Source organism: Rhinatrema bivittatum, chromosome 11 (assembly GCF_901001135.1).
Source record: "Rhinatrema bivittatum chromosome 11, aRhiBiv1.1, whole genome shotgun sequence".
NCBI lineage: Eukaryota > Metazoa > Chordata > Amphibia > Gymnophiona > Rhinatrematidae > Rhinatrema > Rhinatrema bivittatum.
The window spans coordinates 45,583,207-45,608,364 of record NC_042625.1 but is presented as its reverse complement, the minus strand read 5'-3'; the positions used below and the strand labels follow the sequence as shown (position 1 = coordinate 45,608,364).

General features: G+C 44.0%; 1 protein-coding gene across 10 annotated transcripts in view; it reads right to left on the bottom strand.

The window, feature by feature from the left end:
* FBRSL1 (fibrosin like 1) overlaps window positions 1-25,158 on the bottom strand; it is a 694,486-nt gene that overhangs the window by 262,232 nt on the left and 407,096 nt on the right. The gene's annotated exons all lie outside the window — the stretch shown is intronic.

The following is a 25,158-nucleotide window of genomic DNA, read 5'->3' as shown; positions in this document are numbered from 1 at the left end:
AACTTTCTAGCTCTTAGCAAGGTGGAAATCACTGTCGCAGAGTATCCATGTTTCAGCAAGCGAGCCCTTTCAAGGGGACAAAATTGAGTCGGAGCTTCAAGAGAACAGGACCCTGCCACAACAGAACCCTGTGAGCCGGATGTCGAAGAGGCGATTCTGCCAGGAGCTGCTGCAGATCTGCATACCTCGTTCTCCTGGGCCAATCCAGAGCAACCAAGAGCTCCATCCTTTTGAGGCACTCGAACCTTCGGACTAATCTGCCCAACATGGGCCATGGAGGAAAGGCATATAGCAACTTGCCTTCTGGCCACTTCTGCACCAAGGCATTGATACCCAAAAACTTCAGATCTCTCCTGCAAATGAAGAATAGCAGAATTTTGCATTGTGAGAAGTGGCCAGCAGATCTAGAAACAGGAGACCCTAGTGATCTAGAATCAGCTGAATTGCCTCCTTTGATAGCACCCATGGCTCCTGGGTTCAGACTCTCCCTCCTGAGAAAGTATGTTCTTACATTGTCTTTTCCTGCTATGTGTGAGGCTGAGATCATCTGGAGATGTAGTTTGCACATTCCATAAGTTGACTTATTTCTTGCAACACTTATTGGCTCTTGGGTCCTCCCTGCTGATTTATGTAAGCCACAGTTGTTGCATTGTCCAACATTATCCGGACTGCTTGACTCTGCAGCCTGTCACTGAACTGCAAACATGCTAATCGGACTGCCCTGGCTTCCAAATGATTGATGTTCCAGAGAGACTCTTCTGCATCCTTAAGCTGTCAGCTACTAACAGTAAGCTCCCCAACCACGGAGGCTCACATCTGTCATCAGTATTATCTAGTCTGGTGGTGCTAGGGAAATTCCCTTTCTTAGATGGTCCGGCTGTAACCACCACTGCAGTCTGGAGGAAACCTCCATCGGCAAATGGAGCTGAATCGTATAGTCCAGAGACTGCAGATTCCACCAAGACACTAAGGAACACTGAAGAGGATACATATGAACCTTTGCCCATGGTACGACTTCCAGGGTTGCCGCCATTAAACAAAGTACCTACAGGTAGGACAATATATCGGGTGCAGAGTGTTCATCAATAGACAGATGCACCATCAACTTCTGAATATGAGCTTCAGGCAGAAAAACCTTGCCCTTTTTCATGTTGAACCAAACCCCAAGGTATTCCAATGACTGAGCAGGCTGAAGACTGTTCTTGGACAGGTTCACTACCCAGTCAAGCTCCTGCAAAAGGGAGATTACCTTGTGAGGCACCAGACGGCTCTCTTCCAGTAACTTAGCTCGAATCAGCCAGGTGTCCAAATACGGATGTACTAGGCTTCCATCCTTTCTTAATTCTACCTTAACTATCATCATTACCTTGGAAAAGGTCCTGGAAGCAGTGGCCAGACCAAAAGGCAGTGCTCAAAACTGATAATGGCATCCCAGAACTGCAAAATGCAGAAAGTGTTAATGCTCTAGCCAAAAGGGAATGTGAAGATACACCTTGGACAGGTCCAAAGAGGTCAGAAATTTCCCCCCCAATTGCATGGCCATTATCACCGAGCGCAGTTTTCATGCAAAAATGTGTCACCTGCAGATGACAATTGACACCTTTGAGATCCAGGATGGGATGAAAGGATCCCTGTTTCTTGGGCACAATAAAATAAATTGAATATCGCCCAGTATTTTCTTGAAACGAGGGCACTGTAATCACAACCTTCAGACTGAGAAGCCTTGCCAATGTACCCTCCACTGCCTGCTTCTTCTGCTGGGAGTGGCAGGGAGAGACCATGAACATGTCCTGAGGAACACTGTGAAACTCTAGCGCATATCCTTCTCGTATCACCTCCTGGCCATATGATTTGATGTGATCTCACAATTAAGCGCACTTGGACGCACTTGGTTTGTGCGTCCAAGATAAGCTGTGCCTTAGTACCTATCCTGCTTACCTGTGTGCACAGGTTGGTCGTTTGCTGTGCGCTTAAGTTGTTTTTTTTTGTGGCACCTATCCTTAAGGATGCCTTGGTGCTGGGATGCCCAGGTTTGGGATGCCTAATTAAGCGTCCAAAAACTGGATTCCCAACCTTGATGCACAGCTGGACGCACAAGCCGAACCAAAAATCCTGAAGAGGACAGCCTAACATATAGACAAGGCACGCAAAAAGCTGTTGAGGCAAAAAGGCCTTAGGGCGGGGCCTAGCCTACAGAGGCTGCTTAACCCGCCAGGCTGCCCATGTCCCTTAACCTCCCATGGAGCGGGACGAATGTTGGAACAGGGGAAGGAGGAAGCCCTACACCAAAAACTCCTTTACTCTGTCTGAGCTCAGGCTTCTGGCTGAGTAGAGACAGTCCCTGGCTGCGGGGGGGGGGGGTGGGGGAGAGGGCAAATGCTGTCACCGCCACGTTCAGCTTCCTACACCTGCTGCCTTTCAGCTGTTAAACATCTAAGCCCACGCCTGCTGAAAAACCAGCAACTGGTCCAAGGCACTCATCTGAGGGACCACAGAAATTACCGCAGGAATTCTCAAATGGGGGAGGGACCATTTGGTATCACTGCACGAGAGTGGTGTGAATTAATTTTCCTTATTTCTCCTTTTCAATTCGAAGCAATCCCCAGTGGGTAGATGCACATCCATCATCTGCTGGAGACGGAGAATACTGGCAGGCTGTCACTGCAGGGGTATATATACTGTGATGTCAGTTGCTCAGTCTCTGTCTGCTGGTAGAGGTGCAAAACTACTTGTTCTGGATTCATCTGACTGGTTGCTAAGAAAGTGATTCATGAAAGTAATTACTTGAGCTTCAATATGCACTTCAAGACAAAAAAAAAGTGTGGCATTATACCTGCTGAATGCTATTCAGAAAATGAAGGGTAAGACCTACCATGGGAAGTACCATTCTTATCCCTCATCAAAGGTATAATATGTTCTGTGTTTGACAACAGGCAAAACCTTTTTGCAAGTATGAATGCACAGAGATTAGCCTGTCACACACTGCTCATGCTTGGACAATCATTTGTTTTGTGCTGTTCCAATACAAGGCAAAAATCCCTGTGGAATTTCACATAGGTAAGTTCCTTTCTGATCCCAAGTTAGTGGTCAGAGCAAGTCCCTGAATCAGCATTCATTAATACAATGTTTTCAATAAAACAGCCAAGAATACCAATAACCTCTCGAGGTGCCTGAAGTGATGAGTCCTGTCCCCAGAGCTTCATCTCTCACAGTGTAAAGAGCAACCTGTGTTCATGATGAAGATTTTTCCTGATATACATTCTCAAAGGTTTTCAGATCCACTCTTAGTATACGATTTCCAAAATATGCTGGTTTGGTAGACATACTGTTGTATCATATACCCAACTGATGAATAGTGTTTGGAAATCAACTGGAGTCAAGATTTTTTGACTTTGCAAAGCACATTATGTTATGGTTTGTTAGTGTGTGGACCCTGGGCTGAGGTGAGAGGTGTCACCACCCACAGGGAGGAGCCCTGTGAGCCTCACCGTCGAGAGGCATGGTCCCAGCAAATGTCAGAGACAGCTGTGGAATAGAGTCTTTATTAGATAGATAGAAGAAAACAGCCCGCAGAGCGGGAGTACAGGAGAAGTGGTGATGTCAGAGTAGAGGAGTATACCCGGAGGGAATACCTCAGAGAAGGAGATCCGGTAGTGGCCCGCAGGGCGGGGTATGCAGAGGAAGTCTCTTCGTAGTGATGATAGGTCGTGACCTGCAGCGCAGGTACACCGAAGGAGTCTCTCAGTAGTGACGATATGGTATAGTGACCTGTAGCACAGGAAATAACCAGGTAGTCTCTCCGTAGTGATGGTATGGTAGTGGCCTGCAGCGCAGGGTACACCGAGGGATTCCCCACAGAGGTGATATGGTGGAGGTCTGTGGCATTGGAATACGGAGAGAGCCCTGGAGATGAAGCAGTAATGGCCTGCAGCACAGGGTACACCGGAGTAGCTCCTACTAGAGAGAATATGGTAGTGGCCCGAGGAACGGAGAGGATCCCACAAGAGTAGGTAGAGTAGATCCGTGGAGTTAAGAACTCACTGAAGGGTAGTTCCAGGAAGGGTCCCGAGGAGCGGGACAGACAGCAGTCCAAGGCAGAAGGCCCTCCGAGGAGCGGATAGCCAGAGACAAGGAAGGGCCCCCAAGGAGCGGGTACCCAAGGCGTCTACGCCGAAAGCAGGAACAGGAAGTCCGTGAGCGAGAGCAGATTCAGCAACGAGGGAACTCCTTGCTAACTTGTCGATAGGCAGGGCCAGTCAGGTTAAGTACAGCAGAGCAAAGACATCATCAGGAGGGGACACCCCCGAGGTTCCTGCCATGACGTGCACAAGAGTGGCCCTTGCGCGCGTGCACTTATGTGATTCCTTGGGCAAGATGGCGGTTGGCAGCGCCCACCCTGACCCAGGAACGCCAGGCAGGTCGGCAATCACTGGCAGAGGTCGCCGTTCTCCCCAATACTGACAAGGCAGGAAAGAAAAAGGTGAGCATTAGTGGTCGCAGTCGTCTGCGACCGACAGGCGTAACACATTATTTAAGTTCAAATCTGCAAATTCTACTAAAAAACTTTCATAAACAAAATATACTATTGGTGTCAAGCAAGGGAGTGCAGGCTTTAAATTCAAAGCAATATATTCTTATGTTCTGCCCTTTTGTGAAAGGGCAGAACTGCCAACACTCTAGAGTCATTTCTCAACAAACTTGGCAATCACGGCACTATGGGAACATGGCAACTTTTCAAACATACAGATCTCTTGGGTAACCTACCACTAAACAACTTATGCCAACTGTATAATGTGTAGTTGGAGCCACTAAATTAGGATTTTGTTAAACTTGGGTATTCTGGAACAGATTCTGGGAAATGCATTTAATTCTGACAGCTAGATGCAGTAATATTAACCCTTTGGAAGAGGACAACATTCTGGTGATGCAACATTTTCTATGCAACCAAGCTTTTTAATCAAGACAAGTTTCAACTGTGCCGCCAATGACAAATGGATGCAGCTTCTTATAGACACCTAAATGACTTTCAATGGTGCTTCCTGTTTACTGAGTTATAAAATTGGTTCTTGGAAATTGAAGGCATGAAGGAGTTCTACAACAGCAATATTATTGATCCAAATGTCCAGATATGACGTAATGTTCAAATGAATTATGTAAAACACTAGTTTGATGCTATTTATTACTGGGAGAGCATACTAAGAAACAAAGCATCTTGTCTTGCATTAATTAAGAGAGATTGAACAGGAAAGAGCCATATAATTACACTGACAACAAAAAAATGGAATTTTACTTAAGTCCCATCCCTGGCACAAACAGGAACACCATATCCAAAGCATTATTTGAGCACGTGCATGGTGCTGGTCTGTGCTTTCATTTGTTTGATCCCCTATATGCATAATTATTAAGTGGAAATGCTCTCAGGATGGATTTACTTTATCTCCCTAAGGATTTTGCATAGCGTCAGGACCTTTGCATGAGTGTTGCCAGTCACGCAATCATGCATACAAACTACAAATCCTTGTCCCTTGGTTTTGGCAAGTTATTTTCCTTTAAGTATGTTTAGCAAGCTGAGCATCCTTATATTTCACAGGCGTCATGAGTTTGATTTCCTGGTACCTCTTTCTCAAAGGTAGTTTTCTTTTATATTTAGCAATTATAATTTAACCATCACAAATTCATTTCGGAGGGTGGGGGTGTTTCATATGTACTGTGCTTTTTTTTTTTTTTTAATCTTCAAGGCTTCCTCCCAAGTAGATCCTACCACATTCTACATCAATATGCACTTTATTTATTTATTTATTTATTTATTTATTTAAAAGAATTTATATACCACTTTATAAAATTAGTTTTTGTCAAAGTGGTTTACATTGGAAAGAGTAATAAAATAAAAAGAATAAAATAAAATTATAAAGAAAAGGTAATAAATAAATAAAATTAAAAGTCCATAAAATTAATTAATAGCTGGAACAAATTCTAGCTAGAAATAAACAAATATTTACTAAAGTAAATAAAAATAAAACTGTTGCCGTGGAACTTGCTATTAATATGGAAGGGAGGGGGGAAGGAGAGGAAAGGTAGAAAAGTGACAAAGTAGGACCGAAAACTAGGGAACAAATGGGAAAAAAATACTATACTAATTTTGCTCTTGAGAACCCATAGAAATTTAGCTAGAACCTTGCCCTGCATCTTTCTTGAGAAAGAAGCAAAGAGACTCTCAACCACAAACTAATGCCCATAATGCATTTGTTGGTCTTTGTGATGGCTGCTCAACGCTTCAATGACTGAAGCACAAGCCACCACAAAGAAACTGGAGAAGACCAAACTCCACATGCATGCTGGATAGAAACAGTCAAGTCAGGCTCGATTTGTGACCTTGCACAACTCTTGACCCATGTTGGATTAAACTGAATGAGTTCCTGGAGGTGAACGGTATTATTTGTTGGATGTTCAGAAGCCTTCTGAGTTGAATTGAAAGGTCTTGATCCAGGGGTTTGCTCCAATCCACTCTCTGGCATCAGAAAGGAATTTGTTGACTTCCACACAAGTCTCTCTCTAGATCTCCCTGACAAACAACTGCATGCCCATGGATATCCAAGGAAGATGAAACTTGACGGCATAATGTCTTCTTTCAACTAAACTGTAAAATTTAGCCAACCCCCCCCCCCCACCCCAAAACCTTGAAAACAAAGAGGTAAATTGAGAGTCAGTGGGAGAGAAGAGAGAGTTGCAAAAACACAAACTCGGCTAGAAGCTGTGCTTTCATTTGTAGGAAACATTAACCTGACATGTGTCAGTTTCCATTTGATTCAGCCAATTCTTTAAAAGAGAAATACTAAAAGCACAGTGCTTTTGCTGATAAGTCAAATATCCTTTTGTGGTACGTTCTTATAATGCTTATCACATTATTTTAGTAAGTGAAGCCTAATAAAGTTTTCTCAGTTCCTGCTTTGAAAAATAACATCTGCTTTTTCTTCATCTTTCAAAGAAACACAGAAACAATTTCCCATATCAAATGAAAAAGAATCCTCTACTTGCATATCTTAAGATTAGAACTTCTATAAAAAAATAAACAATAAAAAAAAAAAAGGATGCAGACCAAGTCAACAAACACCTGAAACTAATGGACATGAACTTTAATCTGGATCTTACTGCTGGACATTCAGCAAGGGAACACGAAGAGACAGTTTGGAGCCCCCTGACAGCATGCATATCCCTTTCATTTAAGGGACATCTTTTTACCTACATTCCTCACCTTCACATTTTGAAATCCTAAATGGGGTTGGGTGGGAAGCGTTCAAGAACAGCCATCAAACTTGACAATCTGAGGTCTCAGGGTCACTTATTTGTCCTTTTCCTTGGTAATTCTGTTTGTACCTTGGCAACCTCTACAAGTCTTTAATTTTCAACCACCCCTCATGACCACCTTTGCTGCTACTGCTGTGGCCCGGTAAATGGTGGCTGGCCCCCCTCCTTCCTTTAGAGGATTGTCACAAGGCATCACTGTCGTCACTGTGCTGGCCTTGGGCCTGGCATCCAGTCAGCTACTGCCTGATATCAGGCAAGCTCCTTTTCCCTTTTCAGAGCAATTCAAGACCAGGGCTGGTGCTACCCCTGTGGCTGCCTTGTGCCAACAATTACTATGCTGCTCTCCCCCTCCCACCACTCTCTCCTCCCCGAAGCCCTGTGGATTTTAATGGTGCCAGTCATGGGCTACTAAGGATACCAGAATGGTGGGAATATCTGGGACACTTCGACCCTGCAGAGCCAACAGTAAGCAGAAAGGAGTGGTTATCTAGTCTAGTGGACAGTTCCTATGGAAAATCGTAGTAATCTACTCTCAAAATATACCTAGCAGCACATTCTTTGAGTTTTGAAATCACTAAATGGAGTAGCCTAGTGGTTAGAGCAGGTTCAAGTCCCACTGCTGCTCCTTGTGACCTTGGGCAAGTCACTCTCCATTGCCTCAGGTACAAACTTAGATTGTGAGCCCTCTGGGGACAGGGAAATACCTACAGTACCTGAATGTAATCCACTTTGAAGTGCTGAAAAAAAGTGCGAAAAGTAGAATATAAAAAGCTAAATAAATAAAATAAAAATAAATAGGCAGCTCCAGTCCTGGAGTTCCACAAACAGGTCTGGCTTTCAGGACATCCACAATGAATTTGCAGGAGATATATTTACAAATAATGGAGGCAGTGCAAGCAAATATACCTCCTGCGTATTCACTGTGGATATCCTGAAAACCAGATCTGGTGGTGGCACTCTGGGACTGATGTTGGCTACCCCTGCACTAAATATCTGAACCCCTAATACAAATACATACGAGAAAATTAATTATGCACCAGAAAAATTCAACATGTAAATTATTTTTCAAAATCAAGACTAATTGACCAAAACCCCCCACCCCCCTAAACAATGTAAATTCTGTGTGGGAGCCGTGTCCCAGTCGGAGACTTTGAACTGGGTACCAGGATATTTTTACCCCATGGCTGCTGCAAGGGTCTTAGGCGGCCTAGGTGAACCTTACAGCCTTGTGCTGCCCTCCTCTGCCCTGAGCCCCACCATAAACAATTAAAAAGTCATGTATTTATAATAACAGATTTTAAATGAAAAAGGACATTCAAAGTTTAGTCTTCTGAGCTAAGTATATCACTTAATACTATATTTACACATACAGCTGTGGTGCCAACCAGAAAACCCTGCAAAAAAGAAAAAAAAAGCACTTGGAACCTATATGGTATTAGGCCTATTGCAATGTATGCTGGGTGTGGGCTTGGTCCTCAGAAAACCATCAGTAAGCAATTACAATTACAAGATATTAAACCTTACATACCAAAAAAGCACTAACTGTCAGCACTCAAACAGCAACAACTATTGAAAACGAAACACAACAAAAATTATACCAGACCCTAAAACACTAATACATCTTCTTTTAGGGAAATAAAGCAAGCCAAGCACAGAAACCACACACTAGCAGATACCTCATCTTGGTCACACATGCAGAACACAGACAAACACTCCCCTTTGCCCATTGGCTGGTTGGACTCTGCCGACGGCACGTAGCCTCTCATTTTACATCCGCAATCTGGTTGGGCTCTGCCAACAGCCTTTCCTCTTCTTCAGCCGCCAGCGGCTTGGGCTTCGTCGGCAGCCCACGGCCTTTTCTCTTCTTTGGTGGCTGCAGGGCTTCTACTGTTCTTCGGTGCTGGGCCTCTCTTCTTAAGCTTGGGCCGCTGGGAGTCGGGCCACCACCTCTTTTGAGCTGCCGTCCTGTGCAAGTGCACAGCTTACACAGAGGGTTCCCACTGGACCTGCTCAAGTCCTGAAACTTCAGTTCCCGGTGCCACTTGTATTGGTTGGCAATACTACAGTAAAGGCTAATCTAACACATATCTATTTTTGGCAAGTCATGTTTTAAAAAAAAAAAAAAAAGAATGCGATTTGGAATCCAGATGCTTACAGATGAGGAAATGAGGATGAAGTAGGGAATGCAATGTTGAAGCAGGCAGGGGAAAATGTCCAGACTAGATAAGCCTTCCTGTCTTTATCCACTGTCATACTCTTCGTGAGGTGAGCCTCATAATGCAGCAAATAAGGGCAGGAAAAGAACGCAGCAGTACCGGGGATACCTGTGCATCGAGCATTACCAGCAGGTTAATTCAGCCTCCGAACCGTCAAGCAACAAAACAGCACCCCTCATGAACGGTGGGTTAAGAGCTTTAAAATTGCGTTCAGCTGGAGCGACCTTTGAGAGAAATACAGAAATAAAAATAGAGAGAATAGATTCTTTCATTCCATGAGAGAATTGCAAAAGCCCTCTCCTGACTGCACTCCTAAGCGTGAATCAATTTTCTTTTAGTCGATAACTAGCGCAAAGGTTCTAACCTTCATTTGGGCTCCAAATACTCAATCGGGGATGTAGAACACATACCAATTAAGCAATTCAGCTAAAATAAGAAGGCCGTGAACCAGCATAGCTTTTGCAATTGCCCCTGAGGAGTCGAGGGTTATCAGCTTGGGGAAAAAGGTAATTTATTGAGCTTAATACTCTGCGAAATGTTCTCATGATAATAAGATTGTAAGATCGTTTTAATATCTGGAGTCATGTTGGAAAGGTCATTCCTCATCTTTCACGCCTCCCACGGTCATGTAAATCAGAGCTACTCAAACATGCACAGGGAAGGATTTGCAGGCAAACAGGGATTTTTTTTGTTTTTACTGTTTATTGGATGAAGGAAAAGAAGAGAAAAGAGGGTTACTAAGCAAACAGGACCACCTTAACCTTTTCTATAAAACTACTCTTGCTTCAGTCTACAGTATAAATCTGACCTTCACAAACTCATCTCCCCCCCCCCACTGTCAAAACTTTGTGACCGAAGGCCACATTTAAGGTGACCCCTTCCTATCTTGTATTTATCTTTACTTTAAAAAAGCTGTCCAAAAGGTGCAGCGATAACATAAAAATAATAATAATTGTTGTATCATTATTGATTTTAATGGATTTTATATTAAACTTTTCAAATCAACAATGGCCTGCTTTTTTGAGACAGGCCATGTAGCAGTTTAGGCAGGTGATTCTGTTTCCTTATTCATGATCATCAGGCAGCCCTAACAGTCAATCTATTACATTCAAGCTAGAGTAATCTGTGCAGGGATCTCTCTTTTCACAAGTCGTTAAGAAAGCACCATAAGATTATTATTTTTTTTTTTAATGAACAGAGAGCATCACAAAGTTCTCACAGCTGCCTTGCTTTTGACCTCAAAAGGGGGCTCTCCTCTCCAACGTCCACCACCGAAGACACTGTAGTGATGGGCCGGCCTACTTCGGTCCTCAGGAGCCACAAACAGGCCTGGTTTTCAGGATATCCACATTGAATATGCATGCAATATAGTTGCATACAACAGAGGCAGTGCACGTCAATCTAGCTCATGCATATTCATTATGGAGATCTGGAATACCAGGGCCTGTTTGTAGCTCCCGAGGACCAGAGTTGGCCACCCTTTTGTAGTGTGTGCATGCACTACAGCGTGGGCAATAGCAGTACCAAAAGCACATTTTAAATAACCTCATCAGGAACTAAAATAAACAATATTTATTTCTGATTTCTATTGCATTTCTGAGTAGAAATAGATGCTTTGATTTCTTCATGTGGCACTGTGCTGATCATCGCTGAAAAGTTCAGCCCCTATCATCCAGATACATCTGAACAATGTATGTGGCATAAACCACCAAATCCTGAGATAGTTTTACAAGATCAATAACCTTTTGTTCTAACTCTCCTCCACATACATACAAAAAATAACAATACACATAAAAATATTCAAATCGTGAGGAAAATACTCAGCCAGGCAGAGAAAGGATAAATTATCCAGCTAATTTATACTGGATATTCAGCAGTGTGAGAAAGAAGATAGCTGGATAAATTTATTCCGCTAACCTTATGACTGCTTTCAGGAAGTCCTCAGCAAATCTGAACCAGGGCTTGACCATACAGCTAGCTGGGTTTTCAGGAAATCCACCGTGAATATGCAGCCCCTATATATGCAAATGTATCTCAAGTATATTCGTGACGAAAACCAGCTGACTGTGGGGTCTTCAGGACAGGTTTGGGAAGACCTGGTCTGAAATATGTTTCGTAGCTGCAACAGAAATTCACCCCAGAGGGTACGAGCACAAATTCATCAAGGCAGAGGAGATTTTAAGATGTAAATTTTCGCATGCACCTTGCACTCAAAAAGAGGATGCCATGGATTTAGCCTCACAAATCTACATTTTTTTGAAGGGGTGAATAAACATGTGGACAACAGTGAACTGGTACATGTGGTGTATTTAGATTTTCTGAAGGCATTCGACAAAGTCCCGTATGAGAGATTTCTACGAAAACTAAAAAGCCATAGCATAGGAGGCGATGTCCTTTTGGGGATTACAAGCTGATTAAAAGACAGGAAACAGAGAGTAGGATTAAATGGTCTGTTTTCACAGTGGAAAAAGGTAAACAGTGGAGTGCCTCAGGGATCTGTACTTTGACCAGTGCTTTTTAATATATTTATAAATGTTCTGGAAAGGGGTACAACAAGTGAGGTGATAAAATTAAAAGTAGTTAAATCTCAAGCAATTGTGATAAATTGCAGGAGGACCCTGCGAGACTGGTAGACTGGGCTTCCAAATGGCAGATGAAATTTAATGCAGACAAGTGCAAAGTGATGCATATAGAGAAAAATAACCCTTCCTGTAGTTACACGATGTTAGGTTCTGTCTTAAGAGTTACTCTCAAGAAAGAGATCTAGGCGTCAAAGTGGATAATACATTGAAAGCATTGGCTCAGTGTGCCTTGGCAATCAAAAAAGCAAACAAAGATTAGGAATTATTAAGAAGGGAATGGCAAATAAAATGATGGATGTCATAATGCTTCTGTGTCACTCCATGGTGAGTCTGCATCTTGAATATTGTGTGCAATCCTGGTTGCCACATCTGAAAAAAGATATAGTTGCACTGGAGAAAGTGCAGAGAAGGGCGACCAAAATGATAAGAGATGTGGAACGGCTCCCCTATGAGGTAAGGCTAAGGAAGTTAGGGCTGTTCAATTTGGAGAAAAGAAGACTGAGGGGGGATATGATAGAAGTCTACAAAATCATGAAAGGACTTGAACAAGTTAATGTAAATCGGTTATTTACTCTCTCAGAAAATAGAAGGACTAGGCGAAACTCCGTGAAGTTAGCAAGTAGCTCATTTAAAACAAATCGAAGAAAATTCTTTTTCACTTAGCGCATAGCTAAGCTCTGGAATTCATTGCCAGAGGTTGTGGTTACAGCAGTTAGTGTAACTGGGTTTAAAAAAGATTTGGATAAGTTCCTAGAGGAAAAATCCATAAACTGCTATTAATTAATAAGCAATAGTAGCTTGAGATTTATTTAATGTTTGGGTACTTGCCAGGTACTTGTGACTTAGATTAGCCATTGCTGGAAACAGGATACTGGGCTTGATGAACCCGTGGGTCTGACCCAGTATGCCATATTTTTTTTTTTTTTTAATTTTTAATTTTCAAAGTTTTCACATTTATTACATGAAATATTGCAAAAGAAATTTGGTACGAATACATCAAAAAACCCACATTAACATCTCTAGGATGAAAAACAAGTCTAGTAAATATGTACCTTGATATAGGTATTGTTGGAGGCAAGAGAAAAATAAGAGCGAATAACAAACACTTTCCATATGCTCAAATTAGATAGGAGAGTTACTCCACTTCTTAATTAAGTCGATCACACTTCAGGAGTTACATTAGTGTCACCCAACAAGAAATCCTTCAATTGCTTAGGATCAAAAAACACATAATTATTTCCCTGATATCTAACACATCCTTTGCAGGGAAACTTTAAGACGAATCGTGCTCCCATACTGATAACCCTTTCTTTCATATCAAGGAATTCCTTCCTGCGTAACTGTGTCATTTTAGTAACATCGGGATATATCCAAAGCTTTGCCCCATAAAATAGGGCCCGTCTATTTCTCAAAAACATTTTTAATAAACCACAACAAGCCAAATTCTGTATGAACTGCAACCATAAAAAGCAGCATTACTATTTCTCATAAAACAAAATTAGTAAAACCATACCAATAAAAAGAATAATTCAAAACTAATGAATAGAATAGTATTCAGTATTTAAAAACACACACAAATTTTCCAAACAAAAAAATATTTCAAATAAATCAAATAACATCCAATAATTAGAACTAATAAGGATTTGAAAAAATTGCCCGTTATCCATATCTGGGAACTTTTGATTTCCAGAAACCCTAAAATTGTCATGGATTAGCAGGCAGAGAGGAAGTGGGGTCAGTCTCCCACACACATACTCGCTCTCTTTCTCTCTCCCACATGAATACACACCTCTCTCTGTCTCCCACACAGTCTTGCTCCCCTTTCCCCCACTCCCCAGCACTCTTGGTCCCCTCTCCTCTCTGACACCCCACTCCCCAGGACTCTTAATCCCCAGCCCCCACTCCCCAGCAGTCTTGCTTTCCAGATGCCTCTTCCATCCCAGAAATCCCACTCCCCAGAAGTCTTGCTCAATAGGCCATCCTCTCCCAGACCTCCACGTCCCAGCAGTCTTGCTCCCCAGCCTCCTTTTCCCTCTGAGCCCCCTACTCCCCAGAAATCTTGTTCCCCTCCCACCCTTCACCCACAATCCCTTCACTCACTGCAGGTGGCAGGTGCATGATTTCCTTAACGCTGCTCACCCCCGTGGGATGCTACCGCAATTCCTTCATTCACCCTCAATCCTGCTTAATAATGGAAGGTCACAGCCTTGCAGCGCGGGCTTCCTCCCTCCCGGCTGCCGGTGCCTGAATCATCAGGTGGAGGAAGCAGCCCATGCTGCAAGGCGTAATCCTTCCATGCTTCAGGAGCAGGGAGGGTGAATGAGGGAAGCGCGGTAGCACCCCGCAGGGGTGAGCAGCATTAAGGAAATCGTGCCTCTTCCCACTGCCACCAGTGAGGCTTCTTCCGTTTTTGGCTGCACCCCGATTCTGATGCCTTCGAGTGGAAAAGCAGCGCGGCTCTGCCAGAATTGTCAGGGTGGCCAGGGGGCCGCGCTGCTTTTCCACTTTACAGAAGCCCCTCATGGCAGCGGGGCTATGGCGCCTTTCGATAGCGGTGCCTATGGCCATGGCTATATTGGCCATAGGCACGCTATGGCTCTGGCTCAGGTATTCAACACTTCAGACAATGAAAAACATTCTTCAGAGAAGCCCATATGTTACAGCTTATTAGAGAAACATCTGCAAACTTACAACCCCCTCCCAAAAAAAACCAAATTTGTGCTCCAGCTCCATCCCCACCAGATCTACCAAATAGCAATCACACAATACTTTGGTTTTGGAAAAATCTGAGCTAAAAACACAATTTTATTTAAAAACAAGACCAGAAAGTGGAAGGAGATCACACACTGCAAGAGTCTGGTGAAAAGCAGTGATAAGATGTGCCTTGGATTATTAACAGTGGTTTTCTGCAGAGAGAGAACTCACACCCTACTCCCCCTTTTACTCAGTGCCACTGTGATAGGCTGCCAGATGTAACATGACAGGCTGCAAACAATCAGAGGAAATAATGGAAGGAACCTCATTGAGCCACTACTTATTTAAAATCTTTATATACTGTAAATCAAAATTTCTAAGCACTTTCCATAATTACATCCATAAAATCAACAATAAAACATAAAACATCCAATTAAAACATAAAATTAAAATACACAGGTAGACTATAAAAAATAAAAACATTAAAATAAACCAAAAATCACAATGATGAGCTCTGCATATTCCTCCTTAGTTACGTATTTGTCATCTCATAAAACTTGCATAAAACAGCGCCACAAAGACTTAAAACTGCTGACTATAGATAAAGAGTAGAAGCAACTGGCCCTTTTTTTTTTACACAGCTATAACGTGAGAAAAGAAACAGGATAAGGCTACAAGGTCCCATCTAATTTGTTCAGATTTAACTGACCTCAGGCTTTACCCTTGCTTCCCAGCAACTGAGGGTTCTCTGTGTTTGCCTGAATTCCAAAAACTGGTTTCTCTCCATTCACCTCCAGTGGGAAGCTGTAATGGCTCAGTGGACTCGCACAAAAGTACAAAAGCCTTCTGACAGCGCCCATAATATTTCTTTACCTTTTTGCTGGCATAATCACAACAGTAGCGGTCATAGGGACTGAATAATTCCATGGACTAGCACAGAGATATCAAGCCTTTTACATCTAAACTTCAGGGATCAAAGGGTTTTGCAATTTGATGGCCATTCAATGCCTAATGTGAAATGAGCAGGCAATGGAGAGCAAGAAATCCGTCCCCATGTGTGTCACTACCCCATGCCTCAGCAGCAAGGCCCAAGGACAAGCACAGACAAGGCAAACAGGCTCCCCTCGCACCCCTGGTGAAGTCGGCCCTTCTGAGCTGCCCTCAGGAACCCAAGGCAGGAAACAGCAGCTGCTGGTGAGATAACCGGAAAGAAAACGTAAGAAGAAAGGAAGAACGTCACACGAGGCCTCTTCACGTAGCCCCCAAAGCAAAATGAAGAAATGGTAAAGGGAAAACGTACGGTGGAGGAGCCCTCATCTCACTGACATTCCAGGGAGGACCAGAAAGAGGGTGGGTGAAGACCCCCCAAAGCGACAGCAAAGCTCTCCATAATGATTCTTAGCTTATTAACAGCACTAGCTGATTTGGGACTCAGATATGCATAAGAAACTCTGGCAAAACCCACATTTATTGTGGGACTGGACCCTTGTGCACTGAGCATTTAGCGTGTCTGTGGGGTGTTAGCTTTGCAGTGAATACCGTTTCATTTACGTTCATGTGCGTCATCTTTACGTGTGCATGGCTCAATTTAGAAATCCTCCTTGACCGCCTATTTCCACTGTATCACAGACATATTTTTCACCCCACAGCTCGCGGGAGCACGTGCTCTAGAACAGAGGCCCTGAGCTAGTGTGGCCAGAAGAAAGCAGCAGAGATAGAACGGAAAACCATTACAGTCCTACACAACCTTCCTTTCACTGCACTGCCTGGTCACCCACTGGTCACTCAGCCACTTGGTCCTACCTTTAATTAATCACAATGTGGGCGCATTTCCTGATCTGCTTTAGTAAACATGTACTGGGATACCATCCCTTCCCTGCCCCCTCCCCCCCCCCCCCCCCCCCCCCAATCCTCTCTACCATCACCAGGAAAGGAAAAAAATAATAAAAGGTTGATTAATTATGCACAATAACTGGGACCGCATATCATGAAAATTCCATTCTTGTTTACTCAGCTAATTCACTTTTTATGAGTGTTTAGGCTTTAAAGCAAAACAAAGCACTAATTACCCAATTAACGAGCAATTAAGTTACTGCAGCCTAATAGCCTGTACAGTGACTGCCTTTATGAGTCTGATGGTGAGTTAGAGACCCATTAAACAAATTTATACACAGCTGTAGCAAACACTACACATTCGGAGATGTTGCATTACATGTTAATATTTCCATAGCACTGTCTCACTTGCTGTCTTTGTGGATAAAGAATAAACAGACATCCACAAACATCTCTCCTAGTCTCTTTTTTTTACAGACATTTTCCTCTTTCTAGTTTGTGTACTTTTGTGGGTCACGCTCTGCCCAAGGAGGACAAACAAACAGAGCATTTGCTGTTTCATTATTCTTTCCTTACAAAATGCTTGATGACACTGGGGACAATTTCCAGCTTTTTTTTTTTCTTTTTATCCCCCGCATAGCACAGCTGAATTATTCTCAAGTTACCATAAACAAACCCCCAGCACAGATCATGGGTAGCACAAAACATGACTATGCAAGGTGGACAAGGCTGGATTCCCAAACCCAGCTCCTGAAATAGGGGCCGAGCCGTGGCGGCAGAAACAGCAGCCACTGTACCAGGATTTTAGGCTTTTGGACGCCGTTTAGTCTTTATTTTTTTTCTAAACGTTTGCTATTTCACCTTTACCAAATCAATCTCAATCGTGACACCTAAAGGAACCAAAAGGATGACAGTGAATGGGTCACCTGCGAAGCTTCGGCCGGTCTTGTCGGCCGCACGGTGCTGCCAAGATGCCCGAGTTGAACAGGAAACGGGAGGGGGAGAGAAGTGCAAGAGAAACAAATATCCCAAGAAGCACACATGATGGGCTAAGTGGCTCACAGGTCTCTGGCTTTCTGCTGTGCTAGGCAGCTGCTGTAGGACACCGCAAAAAGGGGCCAGCTGAAGCAGCGCACTTCCACTGTCACACACAACGAGGAGAGGAGGGAATGAGCGAGGGCTTAATGAATTTGAAGAGGTGTGGTGGAAGGGTCCTGGTGGGAGAAAACGTACGAAGAAATAACTCGGCTGGGCTCTCCATATGTTGAAACCAAAATCCAAACCCTTCTGTGACGCCAACAGCCTCTGATACAGAAAAGGAGAGGAGGAGGAGGAGAAGCCTATTGGGAACAGCAGTGGGCGAAAACCAGGAAAGGCAGGGTTCAGATCCCACTGACTCTCTTTGTGACCTTGGGCAAGTCACTTCACCCTCCATTGCCTCATTTACTAAGGCTTTCCTGTCCTGGGCCTATGGGAAAAATGCTTAGTAAGTGAACCCCTTAGATTGTGAGAGCCCTCTGTGAACTTGAATGTAATCTGGGTTGAAGTAGCCGACTGTCTCATGAAAGGCGGAACGTTAAGTCAAAAACTTAAATTAAAATGGGATCATAAAACCCCAACGTCCAGGCTTTAAGCCTTGAAAAGATCTAGAGGAGACAAACCCATTTGATTCATTAGATCCTGTGCTAAATTCACAGGAGCCCCTAAATTTCAGAGGACGCGTGGTAATAGTGCTGTTTCTGGGCACCATCAGCGGTGAGAGCTGAACCTTTGCTCCTTCAAAGTAAGGGAGGAATTAAGTTTCTTCTAGTCTGCTCTGAGAGTCTGAAGACTCAGAAAAGGTGGCTACATCACATTTGCATACCGTGGGCACAGGGAGCCTTCGGCATCAACAACGGGTTTTGTTTATCTTGCCTTTTTGTGTAGACAGCTTTAACAGCAATTGATAGGTTCATGGAAGGGGCTAGGCTGGAGCTGCCTTCGCCTCCCTCTTCGCACTGCGCTTGTGTAGCGTAGAACGCAGCGGGCTACTGAACGGCCAGAAACTGGTGGGGGCTGTCTTCTAAGCAGGCCATGGCACATGGCCAGATGAGGAACACGATGGCGAAACGCAAGAAAGGGGAAGTGAGTGAAAACTCACCAAACCAGTGGTATCAGTGTTGTTCTGTAGTACGACATATGCACATGATCTTAATGTACATAATAAAAATCAAACCCAGGAAATAAATCAATGCAACCAAATTCCAGGCATGGATTTGTTATTCCTTCCTCTGATCCTGGCTCTTGCACGGATAAAGTGCAGCCCAATCAGAAAACGGCTGCTGAGAAGCAGTCATCATGGCTGCTCTGCACTTCTCGAGCTGGCAGGAAACAAGAGCAGCTTGGCAATTTTCAGCTGCCGGAGCACAGTGGCCCATCGGTGCATGGGTAAAATGTTTGTCCCCCAGTCCTCTCCACCTGGAACGAAGGAGATCGGTCAAACACCCTGAACCCAAGTGCTGCCGTGATGGTCCGCAGGTTCCCACAGGTGCGTGCTATTTTACGTGCATGGCACTTTAAATATCAATCTATACATTTTAATCGCTTTATCAATACAAAATGCTATGCATTTTAGATATATACAGGAATACCTAGTGGCCTATCAGATTTACAGGGTTCTGTTTTTTGTTTTTTTTTTTAAGTCATACTGAAAGGTAAAGTGTGAGATATCAAATCCAATATCCTCTTTCTCATTAGTGCTTTTCCCATGTAGACCTTCAAATGCGCTAATAATTAATGAGTCCGTGTCAGAAAATGAATAAAAGATGGCTGAGATGTTTCACTGTACAGGGTTGACCTTTCGCATAGTCTACTGTATTAATATATTCCACTGTTGTCAGGCCTCAAACAGCTAACTGCCTTATGAATTATTTATCAACATAAAAAGTCTTAACCAGAAACAGTGTTAACATTAATTTCTAACCCTCTGTGTCACAGCAAAGCCTGCCTGCACTGCATAATTGAATTTCAGGTTTAGACAAGCAGCCGGAGCAGAAGGAGCCACTGCCGTGAGGGGTGGGGACCGAAGCTGGGCGAGGGATCAGTAATGGTCACGGTGGGAGTTAGCAGCTCTCCTACCAAATCTCGTCCCATTCATTCATCTCAATGTCTTTTGTTTGTCTGAATACTCTTTCCCTCCTCTCTTCCCTGACCAGCGACTTACCGCAGCTGCCAAGCCCCAATTTGCACGCATCCCAGTTATTTAATACTGACAGTTAGGATGTGGGTGGAAACCAAATTGCCTGCGATCATCTTGCACATCTCCTACCCCAGGCCCAGACAGCAGGTCACCATGATCATCTCAAACAGGAGTCACAGAGTTAAGTCTCCCGTGTTTCAGTAAGCTTAGGCTATAGGTGAAGGTGCACAACTGATTCCTTCTAGCCACGACACCTGCTGATAAAGACATGATGGAACTAACCTACCAGCTGAGGGATCTAGCACACATGATGAATCTAGAACCCCTGCTACCTGATCTAGCGCCCAAATGGAGACAACACAGGCTGTGGCAATTCAGTTTTTCCTCTGTGTTGCCTGTACAATGGCTTTGCATTTTCTTGCAATGATTAAACTGTTATTGTCATTCCATTTCTAATTAATGGTGATGTAGTAATTTGCAGCAGCTTCCTTTTGTGCTTTTTTCCCTGTGTGATATACAGCACTAATTATAAACATTTTCAAGAAATATACATCAGGTAACTAAGTTTAATTGTTTGCAGTATAATGCATTATTCTACCTGGATTTATTTAGGCTGCCATGAGACTTTTCCAGTCCTTCCCACGGTCAGCTGATGGATATCCAGAGTCACACAAGAGAAGCAGCATGGAAAATCTGGATTGTGCTGTAGCCTCTAAGATCAAAAGATTCATCTAGAATGTCAGCCGATTATATTTAATCTGCGGGGAATGAGGATCCATCTCCCAAGTGAATAAACCATCCCTCTGAAGAGAGGATTAATCTTCCGATAGGCTTAAGGAAGGGATTTGCCATCTACTCGGCGTTATCTATAGTGAGAAAGGAAAGGAAAATAGAGCAAAGCAGACTGCTCTTACATGAGCAGCATAACATCTATTCAAACACAAGTCCTGACACACACGTCTGAAGGTGCTCACTGGTGAACAAATTCAAACCATAAGATCTGCAGGTCTGCTCATTTTGTTCTTACTACCCCAAAATCCTGGCATCGACAAGAATGGAACGCAAGGGATGCTGGAGAGAAACTGGGGGGGTAGGAAGGGGAGGGCAGATGGCTGGTGATGGCAATTATGTGTCCAGGAGACGTTCTCCAGTGGAAACTGCTCAAACCTCAGCTGAAAAGGTGCTCACAGCCTGCCCCTCTCCGATGACGACAGGCATGGATTTTGACTGCTGCCCCACGGAGGTACCCGATTCAGTGCATTGAGCATGGCACCTCCCACGCTGGCAGACGTCTGAGCTGCGGGCACTGCCTCCCGACCCCAGCTCCAATGGCGATCCACTCAGATCAGCGAGTGTGGGGGGGGGGCTAAGCCTGAACTCACAGGCCCTGCGCTCCCCTATACGCAAGCCCAGAGGGGACGGGATCCGTAACAGCAAGTTAGACCCGATGCTCGCTGGCCTACGAGGACTGCCACTGGACCCAAGATTCAGGGGTCTGGAGGAGGAGCGGCGTGGGGCAGGAAATTTGCCGCGCACAACCTCCCTACTCTCCCCACCCCCGCCCCAGACACAGGCCTTGCCTGGTAGGGCCTGTATGTATATCCAGGGCTGGATGACGCACTAGGCTCAACTCATCCTGGGCTTTTCCCAAGTGCAAAGACCGACAGAAATGAATTCACTGGCATTCTTGAAGTACTTAATTCTGAAGGGTGCTGTTATCCCCCCCTCCCACTCCACTTTTATATTCAGAACAAACACCCAGCATGCTCAATTATCTTCCCAAAGACTACAAAATGCAAACAGAATCAGAAGCTACTCCCTCACCTAAGGATGGGTTCCACAACACCTTTCTTTACCACGTTAACCCTGAGTAAGGCTTTGTTTATGTGCTCAGTAATGTTTTTTTAATGCATTCATGTTGCTTTTTGTACACCACTTTGTAGCCTAATGGGAGAGGTAGTTAAGAAATCTGGAAATATATCAATCAATAAAGGAGGAGGGTATAACCTTTTTGCACTAAGGCAGAAAGGATCCTGCAGTCCGGCACATTCAAATGCTCTGGAAGACCAAGGAAAGTACCTTCGCTCTTCTTCTCAGACCCTTCCAGACCCTGAAAAACTGAGTAACAACCAGCCTTGCCTTTACTGCAGACACAGCAGCACCATGGAAAATGACAGCAGAAGCCAACTGGAAGCTGAGGGGTTCATGTTCCAGCCAAGTACGTGAGCCGCAGGCATGGCAGAGACACAGAGGTTGACGGTCACCACCCGAGACCCATGGAAGACATATTCCACCTGTCAGGCTAGAAACTGAGGTTTGGTTTATGGCTCTTCCACACATATGGTAACCTGCCTGACTTTCCATTGTTTTCCTGTGTCCAGCCCCTCCGTGTCTGCTGCACAGAAAGGTCTCTCGCTACTGGTAAGCTCTGTGCAGTTTACGTGCCTTTTCACATCCCTAACGTCAATATCCCAGACTAGGTTTCTAAAACTGAGACGGTCACGCTCTTTTACAATAACGAAACACCCACCCTGGCAGTTATGACATAACCCTGCAGACTTTTCTTGTTACTGTGCTGTTTTAACTGCCTCACTCAATGTGAATCCAATTACCAAGGATTTTGTTTTCACTAACAAAGGGACTGTGTTTCAGGGGCCCTGTCTCATCTGGCTTTAATTATCTCTTAGGAGGGGAGCTTGGAAACAACCACCTTGGGACGTTTTTTATGACAGCTTTAGGAAGGCACACGGGGTGAAACTGTGGTACATGTAGACAATTGTTTTCTTCTGACAAGTGCACAAGGCCTCCATAAAACCCGGACATGGCAAACTACAGGAAATCTTGCACTCTGTTCAGCACTGGCCGCTGCTAGCAAATTCAGATTTTCAAAAATCCCCAGTAGCCCTCTGAAAAAAGAGCTGGGAAACTCCACTGCTCTTTCTATCTGGAAACCGCAAGGTCTTCACTACCAAGTGACTGCGCCAGGCAAGGCAGGAGAGCAACAAGTTCAAACATTTTTGCCTGCATCTCTTTCTCACCAGTTAGTGATGGATGTCCAGAAACAATTTCCATATTTATTCATCTTGGCCTGGCTCTTAGGGTAACAGGATCAAGGAATAAATGAATAAAAACTTTGATTCGTGTTCATGGAACATCTCTAAATGACATTGCTGGTCACGCACACTCGTGAATATCAACCACGTCCCAGTTCCGTTTTCAGGTTCTCACAAAGGTTGAATCTCTTCTGCAAGATGATTAGTTGGCCCCTATGGGTCAATGTACAGTCATCTCTTTAGTGCCATCTACAATTGTCTTGATGAAGGCATCTGGGTCCATGGATGGACTCCGGTGCAAAATTTTCCTACCTCATAACTAGAACGTGCAACAATCTGGAAATAATATGAGAATAATTATGATATATGAAGCAACTCCGTCACAAGAACTCTAGTGACCATCCAGCATCCCACACTAATAGCACCTTGCAATTTTTTTTTCTAGTAGAATGATTAACTCCTAAATTTAAATATGTGGGGGCAGAGGACAGAATTCAGGAGTTTCCATAAAATGAACTTAACAACTATGGAGTCTCTCCGTGCGAGAACAGTTCATTCCGCAGAGGAAGGCAACAACACTAAGAGGTAGATTTTAAAAGGAGCACGCACACATGTTATAAAATACGTTTCCCGCGTGTACATATGCGCCGGATTTTAATGTCCGTGCATCTACGGGCGGAATATTAAAAGCAATGCACGGCGATGCGCATAGGGCTTCCCCAGGTCCCTTCCAGTCCGCTCCTAACCTTCCTACCCTTTCCCCTTTCCTCCCAGACCTGTAACCCCTTCCTAGCTGCTCACGTTATTTTGTCCATACTTATTGCTTCTCCGGAGCAGAAGTAAACTTCGCGTGCCGGCCAGCTGCTGGCGCGCGCTTCCCTGGGACAGTGACAAATGGTGCTGTCCCGGCCGACCCCTGCCCAGACCATGCCCCCCCCCCCCCCCGGGCTGCCCCTTTCAGCAGGCCTGGCACTTTGGCGCGTAATGGGGGTTACGTGCGTGGAACGTGCATAACCCCCGAAATTTACGTGCACAGCCCTTTTAAAATCTGGGCTTAAGTCTGCTATTCAGTATTCAAGCCAACGGGTTGGTCTAACTTCTTTGTAGTAAATTTGGATACTATCTAGTCCTCCTGGACAAAGTATGCTTCTCATCTGACTTAAATACAGAGCTCCTCTGCAAGAATCTGATATTACATTTCATATCTTTCAGCTTCTTTTTATATATCAACTCTCCATTTTCCATGACTATAGGTTTTCTTCGCTTCTGAACTTTGTGCAGAAACAAAAAACCTTTACTTTGATTCTGCTATAGAAAAAGATCCACTCATTCTTCAAGGAGGATAGATTCAGTTTTCAGTATCAAAGCAAACTCAACCTTGGTTAAAGTTCCTGCTGCCATAATGCCGGGCAGAAAAGAGGAGCCACGAACCTTGCTGCTGGTTTCCGTTACGCCAAATACTGAAGGTCCTTCACCTGCGCCTCATTTCTGGCTATCAGCACAAGAATGAATAGTAAAACACAGTGACTCCAGCCTTTGAACACAGTCAGCAGATCTGTGCTCCTGTAAAGATCACTACTGCTATTCTGGAATTTACTGAAGGTAAACAATAACCCAGACTGTAAGATTTACCAATACAATAATACAATATACACAGATTAGTACATATTAAAGTCCACCACAGTGTCCATGCACAGCTCAATTCAGAGCTGTGCATGGGCTCATAACCGACTGCCAATCACAAGATTAGATCAACAACTTTTTGCATACAAAACAAAGCACTGCTACTACTCAAAGCAAAGCACTTACTCACCTCTTCTCTTTCTTATGTGCAATAAATCAGAATCCTACTAACCACCCCCATTAAAAAAAAAAAAAAATCACATTTCTTTGTCACTGTTTTAATGATTTCCAGAACATTTCATCCCTTTGTGCAGACATAAATCTGGAAATCAGCTCTCAAAAGGAATGAATGATCTCTCTTCTCTAAATCAGAAAAGAATGCCAAGTTCTTTGTAGAGCCCCACAACAATATAATTGCGGTTTCTCTGTCATTATGTGGAATGTTTGTGGTGGCTTGTTTACAAGCCAAATAAATAGCTACACACAACATCTGGAACCACAGTGTATCTTTCAGAAGGCTGGTTTTAGAGGAGCTTAGCGTTTCCGTCATCACTGGGCGCAGCTATTTCTGGTCCGCCCAGTGGGACATTAATTTACTTTGTGGAAACATTTGCTTAAACTATGATAAAAGCTACTAATTCTTCAGGCAGAGAATTATATCTGCCACTGCTCTC